We start from the raw sequence: 10,561 nt of genomic DNA, 5'->3' as shown, positions 1-10,561 counted from the left end.
ATATTCATAGAGGTGAGAGGATTAAGCAGTTAAGAGTATTGTTTGAAAGAAAATTTAGATCCCCTTTGCAAACACCATCATGGTGATAGAAAATCATTCTTTTCCCTGTAATAATCTACTTTAAAAACATCCTCTTTGCATTACTTCCAGCTATCAGAATCAGCCAGCAAAGTACAGCCTGAATTCTGATAAAGGGCAATTGCAGTAAATGGAGAAACAAGCATAAATTATATCACCAGTGAGCCCATGAAAGAATTGCAGAGATAAGGGAAGATGAGCTTTATGAATCATTTATTTCACCTTACATTCTACTGGTAATAAAATTAAAACAATTAATTATAAATAATCATGTTTATAAAGAACAAGCAATTTCTATGCCTTGTCCTTCCATCCTCATAGAAAGTTCACAGCAGCCAGGAGCAGCAGCTGACTTCACACCATTTCATCCACTGGACATATGACCAAAGTCAATTCCTAAATGACATATGACATTCAATTCTTAAAGTTCAGCTGTGTGTATCAGGAAAACTCCACCCTCTCTGCAAGCAGTCTCACGTGAGGCTATTGAACTGACTTCACAAACAAGGGTCTGCACAATCACATTGTCAGTGGGCAAGCCACTGAGCAAGCTAGTATGGACAGCAGGGAAGCCACTGCACTCCCCAGAGCACAGGAGAGGCTGCAGTTCCTGCACTTGCATCCATGCTTCCATGGTTTGCTCTTTCCACTGGCAGAAAATGTCTGTCATCAGCAGTCTCCACTGCACAAATCTTGTGCAAGCATTTTAAAAAGGGAAGCTTGGTGCATCTCTGTTTCCATAGGCATGTTCATGGAGTCAAGAGCCACAATGTCAGCAGGCACATACGTACTGGAACTGAGAGAACAGCTTGGGCAGTGGCAGCAGCACACTGTGGCACTGGGAGTTCAGGATAAATTGGACAGATCTGTTTACAAATGGCAAGTACATTCAGAGGTGGCTGTTATGCACTAAGGACCATATGCAGAGCGTCCTTCTAGTGGCACCCCAAGGGCAGAGGTGTCTCTGCCCTTGCTGCAATGAGACCCTTCAGCGTGGGTGGTTTCTGCTGCTAGACACATCAGTGTGTTGAGACCGTTTTGTGCTGCTCTGGGGATGTGATGCAAAAGTAAATAAACATTTACCAGTCAGTTTAAACAGGCAGTAATGGCCACTAATTATGTGAGTCAAATAAAATAACTTGTGTTTGAATGATTGACCTCTAAATTCTATAACTCAAGAGATCATCTATTTGCTACAATGTTCAAATATCAGTTGCTGTTTTTTTAAAGTTTGCAAAGTTTATTATCATCTCTGAATTTTAACCCTATGATACAGGGCTGATGAGTGGGTCCTTTAGAGTGATTTCTTTTTTCTGTTTTTCCTTCCAATTTTCCCAGGAGTCTGGTGTCTAGGAGAAGCTGTTTTATGAAAGAAGAGCAAATTTTACCATTAAAATAATTTAAAATATTAACATTAAATCAAAGCATTTATAAGCTGTTTCATGGGACTTGTGGAAATGCCTTACTTAAGGCACTGTGACTCTCAGCAACTAAAACTGCAGCTATTTTGCAGACCTGACATTCCTGCTGAGTAACAATTTACATCAACAAATTAATTTTATTTCAGAGTTGTTAACAAGCTTATCTTTTAATTTATGTGTTCATTTAAAAACTACTACATAAAAGAGCATTCCTGAATAAATTCTAATCCTACTTTGGGGATAAGCCGTCATTCAATAATATTTATCATAAAAATACCACAAAAACTCTCACATTGTTTAAGGAAATAAAACCCAGACACTAGACTGATTATAGACAGGCTACTGACAGCCAGAACTAGGAGTGCTTTTGCATTTGTGTCACCTGCATCAGCAAAAGTGCTTTCAGTTATAGCAGGTGGGCTGCCTTTGATTAGGTAGAGGCCCAGCTCTTTGCCCAGTGGAGCCTTTGAGCAGGATTGCAATGCCAGTGGTATTGACATAATTCTAAAGTCAGTCACTTCATCCCCTTGGGAACTCCAGTAAAGCTCCCCCACAATGTAATGCTGTATTTTCCTCCATACATTATAAACAGTTATTCAAGGGGTAGCACATCTTATTTTTCATGCTTTTTAGCTTTCCTAGATTTAGGTATTCACAGTACAAATGGACAAGCTTCTGTCAAGTTCAGGAGCCCAATGAGCACTGTAAAATATAAAGGACAGAGCAATACCAGAAATCTGCAGGTTTGGCTGCTTTTTCAATTGCTGTGATTCACATGCGATTCCACACCTCAAAAGCAGAAGCATCTAAAAGGTGGGAGAGTAGATCTTCAGGGGAAAAAGAATATAAGTCTTGGTTTAGCTCTCCCTGTGAATACAAATTTCATCTGCATGCACATAAACAGTAGAAAAAACTTTATTTTGAGAGCTAGTTTAACAACTGGAAGGATGCTCCTTCAAAGACTGAGCCATTAGAAGGAGATACATGACCTTAAAATTTAGACAATTTAGAAAAAGTATCTTTCCATTTAATGAACAGCTGGTCGAATGCAGAGAAACATAGTAATTTTTCTTGGAGATGGATTTATAACTACTAATATTTTTATGCTAGCAATATCTTCAAGCAAATGTGATGTGTTTTATGATGTATCTTTGTTTTATATACACATTTCATTCTTGTTATTCCTTGAAAATGAAAATAAGAACCACAGCAAATAAGAACAAAAAATGTGGAGCGTAAAAACACTGGATTTATCTGAAATCCTAGTAATAATATGTCAGAAGATTAAAATTTTAAAAAAAGCCTTAAAATGTAAATCTCTACTCAGCAAAGACACTGACTGAACGTAATAAACTATGTGAAAGCAGAACACTGAATTTGCATCCAGTCATTAACTGCTGTACTTACATCTTTTGGGCAAATATAAAGCTCTCAAATACCACAAAAAATGGAAATGTGATGGCCTCACCATATAAAATAAAACCCCAGTGCAAGATAAAACATATTTCAATGACTGCAATTAATTGCAAAATAGAATAAATCACTATACAAATAATTTATCTGCTTTAAATATCATAAAAAAAGCCATTAACATACCAACAGGAAGCTGGCAGCTTGACAACTTTATGACACTAAATAGGACTGCAATGGTGTGATTCTCACTTCATTTAAGACAATGACAAAGCTTTCATTAATTTCAGCTAGTGAGAACAGAAGTGTCAATAATTTTTCATTTAATAAAATGTATTTTTCTTCTGCAATGCAAAAGAAATTCAAAACTCTAAAAAGTCTGAATATACTGACATTTGAGCTGGTTTACATATGCTTTACATACTTACAGAAATGAGCAGAATAATTTATTATATCAGACTTGCATTGTCAAATAACTCTTGCACTGCAGAATCCCCTTTTGTTCATCTTTTCCTCTGATCAAGAAAGAGCATTAAAACCCCTCATGTTCTTCTTGGGTGGCTTGAGCCTGTAAAGCTAATATAAAAAGAGATATGACTTAGGAGAAGCTATTTTGTATTGTTAGTTTATCAAGTCCTATCTTTACGAGTGAAAAGCAATCTAAAGTCAGGGGCAGTGGCTATTTCTCATGCTCACATAATTTTTGTTTTGAAAATGTTGTGCAAACCAAATGTTGTGCATAACAAAAGTAGGATTTATGCTGTGAGCAACATGCAAATGAAGGAGAAGAAGTGGGCACCCATTGTGTGAACTGTGGGTGCTTGGCAGCGTTGGAAAGCCCAGGGCCACCTCCCATGGTGGGAGAGAACCAACAGCTCCATTCCCACTGGAGAAGAGAGCCACAGCCAGCCTGAAAGACCAGACAGGAGAGCATTTCTGTCCCGAGCAAAAGGCAGGGAGTGGTTAGTGGCTCCAAAACACAAGGAGTCCCACCTCGTGCCCAAAATCCTCTGCCCGTTCACTGGGAGCTGGCACACTGGAATGAAGGCAGAGAGATTCCACTTTACTGTGCTGCCTCCACAAAGAGGGGCTGGCTCACCATGGGCTTCCTAGGGCTCATCCTGCCACTCTGTGCATGGAGGTGCTCACTGAGATGAAGGAGACACAGCCTGCTTTTCCCTTCCTTCTCCTGCTTACCACCATTTCCAAAACACACCACCACTGGCTCCTTGCCTAGTCCTGCACCATCCCCCTGCTCCAACTCAACCTCTCTGCAGCAGAGAGGGCTAGCAAGGATCTCCTGGGGGACAGCCGGTGAACAGAAGGGGAGGAGGAGATGCTATTTGGTGGATAGGAGTGAGGGAAGGGGCGCTTCATGAATTATTATTGTCTCCTGAAATGAGTTTAATTTAGCCCCTAGGACCATAAGCTGCTTTTGAGCTACTGCTAGGCAGTGCTCTCTGCGTGTACGTGTCAAACACATGGCCCCTTCCCAACAAGGGCCCCAGGCAGAGGTTTGTGAGGCAGTTGGAGTGAGCTAGTGTTGAGGAGCTGTGGTATGCCAGCAGATGGGCTGGGATGAGCATCTTATGTCAGAGATTGCTCTCCAGAGGCTATTTCTAGCCTCTTCAGGCCTTTTGTGTTGCTGGAGGGCAATGGAGCAACAACATAATACAGAATTAGGCCTGCTGGTTCTGAATGAGGAAGGTGTTTCCAAGCATTCGTGAAGCAAGTGCAAGTCAGCTATCTCAGCACTGGAATGGTAATTGTCTTGCAATTTGACTAATTACCATGTGTGGCAATATAGGTGCGCTGCGACAGCATTTTTTAATGCATCCATTAGTGTGCAGCTCTGCCACACAGCAACAAGGCTTCATCTGTTTCACAAACTTCTTAAGAGTTTGTGAATAAAGTTAAGCACATCCCTCAGCTCCTTGCTGACTCAGGGAGAGATTAGTTACAGCATTAACTCAGCTCCACCAAGGTGCACCTTTATTCCTCAGAGAAAAATTGCAGGGCTTCCTCTTGCTTTTATGTATTGCAGTCCTTATATGTAAAAAGACTTCAATGTATCTTTCCTCTTCACTAAAACGATAATAAAATAAAGTGTAACTGTATTAAGTGGCAACAATGAGAAAAATACACATCTGGATGCTCAGAGATATGTAGACACCAAATTCCCATTGAAACTGTCTAGCTAAAAACCACTCCTTCACCCGGATAGTTTCTGCACACTCTTTGGTTACATCAGTATATCACCACTGCAAGAAAATTTCACCCACGCTCAGCAGTTCATTAGAACTATCTAAGCCTGTCAGACTTGACTGACTCGGCTGAAAAATTTTTAGGTATTTAAGAGCTCCCATTTTTCTGCGTTCTTAAACCTTTTCCCCGCTCGAGACAACAGCCTTCCAGCACAGCCAAGCCCTGCGCTTTCCCTGCCTCGCCCCAGCTGGGAAATGCTCGCTTCCTGCGGGAGGGGAGCGCGCCTTTCTTCCCGCGGGCGTTTCCGCCCGGGCGGAGCGCGGCGCGCAGGCCGGGCCGGGCCGGGCCGGGCGCGCATCCCCGGACGTGCCGCGGGGGCCGCGACAGCAACCTTTTTAATTTCGGTGTCTTGGAGGAAGCATGACACCGGGTTGTTAATAACCTCACCTGTCTGTGCTAACACAACCACAGCCTTTTTCACTATCCCAGCAGCAGCAGGAAATCAGCAAGGGAAAAAAAAAAAAAACCAAACCCAACAGCCTAATGTAGACCCGAGAAACATAAACCAGCTACTCCTGGAAGGTGATGTTGAAGCCCGGGATGTAAAAGGATCCTCTCTAGGTTGCGGGAGGAGTGACCCGGTCCTGGGAGACAGCCAGGATTACCCCTGCTGCCCTGCGACCGCGGCACTGGGGACAGCGAGGAGGCGGAGGAGGGACTCACTCCAAGGGAACAGGCAGTGGAACATGAGATCCCTTTCCTCTCAGTCAAGGGACATGCACAGCTGTCAGTGCGAAGGTGGAGATAGGTAAATGACAGACTGGGTTCGCTCTCTTCCCAGAGCAACAGCAGCTGAGTCAAAACAAGCACAGCCAGAAACATGAAACCCTGAAACCCCGCCCCCGCACACTCGCTCACATATATACACACATCATAATTCATGCTACATCAAAGCAGTGATTACCACAGCTTCCTGGCTGTCTACTTCTGTTTATTTATGGTGCATTACACATTTTAATGCTATTCTCATACAGCGGCTCAGCTGCCACTGTTCTGCATTTGGGTGGGGGAAAAAACCAAACCAACAAATGGCTGTAACATACAGTATGTTGTCCCCTGGGAACAAAGGATGAACAAATGCTCAGCATCTTCCAGGGAGCAGGGATTCAGAATTTTTAATAGCATGACTCCCCCTCCTCATTTCAGTCTTGCTCATGGCTACACACTTCAGCAAGGAAAGGGAGGAGTGACAGTGGGGAGGGGAGAAGGGCTGGAGATGTTTCTGAAGTGACCTGTTAAGCCCAGCTGGCTCCAGGAGAGTCCTTACATCATCCTCCATCTCTGTAATCATGTCTAGCTCTGGGCTGCTGCAAAGTAGTGGATGGAAGGGGGAGGGCAAAGGTTTAACATCGGCCTGAGGAGAACCACCAAACTCATGTCTTGCTTGAAGCTTGGTTCGAGCTGATGGTAAGAGATCACCTACTAAAAACACTGCCTGCCACAAGGTCGCAGCTCATTCCCTTTTCTCCCCATCCTCATAAGGTAAGAACATCGGGACTTGACTTTATTAATTTATTTAAGGAAATGACAGTCATCTCAGACTAAGTTGAATGTACAAGATTTATTTCTCCTTGCTGTCAGCCTTACTATCATTTCCCCTTGAAGCCTGAGTTCTCATTACCATTACTCTCCTTGCAAAATGCAAGTCATTTTGTTTATGCCATGGGAAAAATATATAATCTCTTTAAGTGCATTGACAGTATCAACATAAAACAAATAATACTGAACAGGCAGCAAAAACAGAAGCCATTGTGCCAACAGTCCCTGCTGTGAGAGACACACAGACCGCCGCTGTGCACCTCCTGCTGTACCCTAGTGTGTAGGAGTGACACTTCTAAAAGGCTCTTTTTACATCCCTTAATAATCCAGCCATCCTTGTGAGCTCACTGCGGGCACCATGCTATCAGCAGAGCATTTGCTGTAAGAAACTGCTCTTTTATACACCCAGTGATAGTGTCCATGAAACATGCTACAGATACATCCAGGATCCCAAAGCCCTCACTGCATAGGGCAGGGCAAGTGAAGCTGTGCACTTGGTGCCAATTTACCATGGCCCTTAACTACAAAAAAGAAAGAAATGCCATCTTTCCCATACTCTGTTCACAAACTTTTCTCTAAAGAGGACCTCAGCTCAGAACAAAGGGTGTGACAGTTCGTGAGGGGTCTCTGTCAAGCAAAAATAACACAAATAAAAACTGTTCTTGATGGAAGAAAGCTGCTGAATGGAGTCACACCTCAATCAGACAGCCAAGGCTGAAGGGCCCCATGCCTTATCATGAACTTCTTGTCACCCGGTCCCTCCTGCCACCCCGTTTGCAGAAATTGTTGCAACAAGAAAGGATAGCCTGAAAGGGCTAAGCCTTGCATCATTTTTTTTTTTCAAGCTACTACAGTGACATGTACGTTCCTAATTTCACAGAGCTGCTGCACTTCATTAGTTTATGAGCATCTATATGGCTACTTTTATACATATATATACACATACACACACAATGGCAAGGACAGATTACATTACAAATTTTGACCTCATGCAGAGATATAAATGGAACCTCTACTCATGCTGGTAAGACTCTAGATTTACAGGGTAAGGAGTGACAAAATGTGACAAAGTGTCTGGAGTGACAAAGTGTCTGGATGGGATAACCTACACAGAGTTAAGTTCCCTAGACATGTCCCCTGCTCTATCTACACACTTCTGCCTCACCAAGTACCCTTCCTCCAAAGATATGAAAGGCTTCCAAAGAAAGAACGAGAAAAGTCCTCATGCAAAAATTTGTGTGACAGTACTAAGCAGGGGAACTACAACAGAGCTCAAATGCCAGGGGGCCTGAAGGGAAAGTCACTATGGGGACTGGGGAGGAGGACACTGATGGCCACCTCTTGCCAAGTCTGGACTATCCCTGAAGAGGGGACGTAAAATAGATGGTGACCCCTGTGTGGAACAACCCCCAGAAGAGGCACCTGAGAAGAGCACATCCGAGCCTCCCAAATGCCCTCAAGGGGAGCTCTGGAGTGTGGGCAGAACAGGGTTTGCACTGTTTCAGCTCAGTCCTTGCCAGGACTGAGTTTCGTGGGCCAGTTAATCCCAGACGGCATGTGCTAGCTGAGGTGGGATGGTAACACAATCCACATGGAGGGATTTCATACAGGGAAAAAAATGTTGCTGCTATGCCATAGCATTTGCAATGGGTATTTTTGGCCCCCAGGTTCATTGCACATGGGCAGCAGCCACAGAACTGAGGAGCCTGTGGTAAGAGCTCCAAGGAAGCTGGGGCGACCAGGTCAGTAACACAGGCCTTCAGCCACAAAATTAAAGTTCTTAGGGTTGTGTTTCACTTGAAGAAGAGCTGAAAAATTTGGTGGCCACGGGTAGTGCCTCTTGGTTCAGAAATTTAGTTGTAGACTAATTTTTTTTCATGTTCCATTTACTATCTGCAGCTATAGTTCTCACATCAACAAAAGCTGTGGGGCTGGGTAAGCTGTTGTGTTTTTTCAAATGGCCCACTCCTACTCACCACAGAAATTGGAAGCATCTTAGGCAGTTCTTTTGCTATGTTGCCATGTCCTGCTGCTGCTGCAAATCAAAAAATGTTTCTTTCATCCTCAGCTTAAAGCTGAGGTGTATAAGAGGTGGTTTTATTGTTTTTGTTGAAAAGTCAGGAAAATGCCATTCCGATTACAGTAAATTATTTTGAGTTTCTTGATGGAGTAATTCAGACTAAACTATTCAACCCAAAATGAAATGTATTCTTCATTCTCCATGTGTTTAATTCTCTTGTTAAACTTTGTTTTCTTCTCGTTTAGGTCACTTTTGAAATGAAAAATGCCATTTTGACACAAAAGGTCCAAAAGTTTCATTTGGTAAATGTCATAGCAGTTTCATGGGCTATTTTTTTAAGCACTATTCCATTAAAGGCTGCTGAAACAAGAAGTTTCAAACTTTTTAAAATTGTTCCTTGTCATGACATTTTTTGGGTTTTTTTGACAGAAACTCCATTTCAGGAGAATTATGTTTCCCAAGTACATTTCTAATCCTAAATAGATTGTAAAACAAAAGGAAAAAAAAGAACAAAATTAGAACATCAGCCCACTTTCACTCAGCTAAGCTATGGTCTTTTCTTGCCACATGAAAGGACCTCCTGAGAGCAAGCAATAGGGATTAGTTGTCCTTGACAGATACTGTTCTTTTTTGAAGAAAGGCGAGTTCTGAAGAAGAAGGGAACATGCAAGGGCTGAATTGGTGAGGCTGGTCATATTACTTTGTAGGATGATCCTGAAATCAGCAGGAAAGTGCTGCATCTAGAAATGTTTCTGTCCTTTATCCCCATGACCGATTGCACAGGCTTTGCGGGCTGCCAGTAGCTGTGTAGGCAATGGCACTCCTGTCACAGGGAAGGTGTCGCCATTTTCAGAGATTTGTTTGCTGTATCAAGACCCTGCAGCATGATACCAGCTACCTCTCAAATCCAGACTTGCAGCACTTTGCCTTAAGGAGTGAAGTAATCTGGAGTCCTGACATGACAATCCATATTCTGTACTCTGTACATAAAATGTTGTGCTGTTTACAACCGGAGAAAATAGGTGTGTGTACATGATCCTGTAGCCAAGGCCTTTTAGTGACTTCCAGTGAGGAAAATTTATGATTAAAGATAATCATAAATGGCTGCCTGCTATTGGGTCCTCTCTCCTTCCTGTCCCATTCTATCCCCACCTGACACACATCCCAGCAGTGATTAAACCAATGGGAATTAATCACATCTCATGAAAGAGAAGTGGGCCTGTAGTTTCCCCTTTCTGTCTGACAGAATTATACAATCAACTTCAGAAATCATTTGTTATTTCCCTTATGACAGGCTTTTGGCCGAGTGAGCCACTGTTACATGCAGGCAAATCAGAAATTATTCCCTCAACTTCATCTTTCAGCTTCAAAGGTGCATGAGATGCATTCCCTGAATGTGGCATATCACAAATTAATCCCGGGAAAAGTCACAGCGATTTCATCTTAGACCATCATGGATTTCTTGCTGGCCTGAAAACCTGAGTAAGGACCTGTGTTTTTCACAATTCAGGAAATTTCACAGCTTCAAGGAAGGGGATAAAAATGAAAATCCAGAGCGGCAAGAAGACGCTTACAAATTCTTCAGCAATACAAAAATTACCACCAATCAAAAAAAAAAAAAAAAAAAAAAAAAAGAACAAAAAAAACCTCCAATCCACCCTCCCTCTACCCACGGTGTCCCATCATGAGGCGCAAATTCTTCATTTCAAGAAAATCTTTTTGGGGAAGCAGGATGGGCTCCGGGCAGCCGCAGCTCCGCCGCTCCGCCCTCTGGGCCCTTTGTGATGCGCCTGTCACCAGCCGGGACACTGAAAGTACAAGGGCATCG

The 10,561-nt window shown here is 42.9% G+C and overlaps 2 long non-coding RNA genes across 3 annotated transcripts in view; one reads left to right on the top strand and one right to left on the bottom strand.

Moving 5' to 3' along the window:
- Positions 1-287: 287 nt before the first annotated feature.
- LOC121358642 overlaps positions 288-10,561 on the bottom strand; it is a 93,331-nt gene continuing 83,057 nt past the window's right edge. The window contains exons 2-4 of one of the 2 annotated variants that reach the window (XR_005955921.1): positions 3,338-3,485; positions 2,230-2,326; positions 288-1,437 (exon numbers count right to left, since the gene is read on the bottom strand). This is a non-coding gene — a long non-coding RNA (uncharacterized LOC121358642). The remainder of the gene's footprint in view (positions 1,438-2,229; positions 2,327-3,337; positions 3,486-10,561) is intronic. The other variant, XR_005955920.1, reaches the window with a different exon arrangement.
- On the top strand, positions 6,397-10,191 carry LOC121358645. Its single transcript, XR_005955925.1, has 3 exons — positions 6,397-6,656; positions 8,381-8,455; positions 10,098-10,191. It is a non-coding gene; the product is annotated as an uncharacterized LOC121358645 (long non-coding RNA).

This window comes from Pyrgilauda ruficollis, unplaced genomic scaffold, assembly GCF_017590135.1.
Source record: "Pyrgilauda ruficollis isolate IOZ18807 unplaced genomic scaffold, ASM1759013v1 scaffold4, whole genome shotgun sequence".
Lineage (NCBI taxonomy): Eukaryota > Metazoa > Chordata > Aves > Passeriformes > Passeridae > Pyrgilauda > Pyrgilauda ruficollis.
Note: the sequence above shows the minus strand (reverse complement) of the source record. Positions and strands in the feature narration are given on the sequence as shown.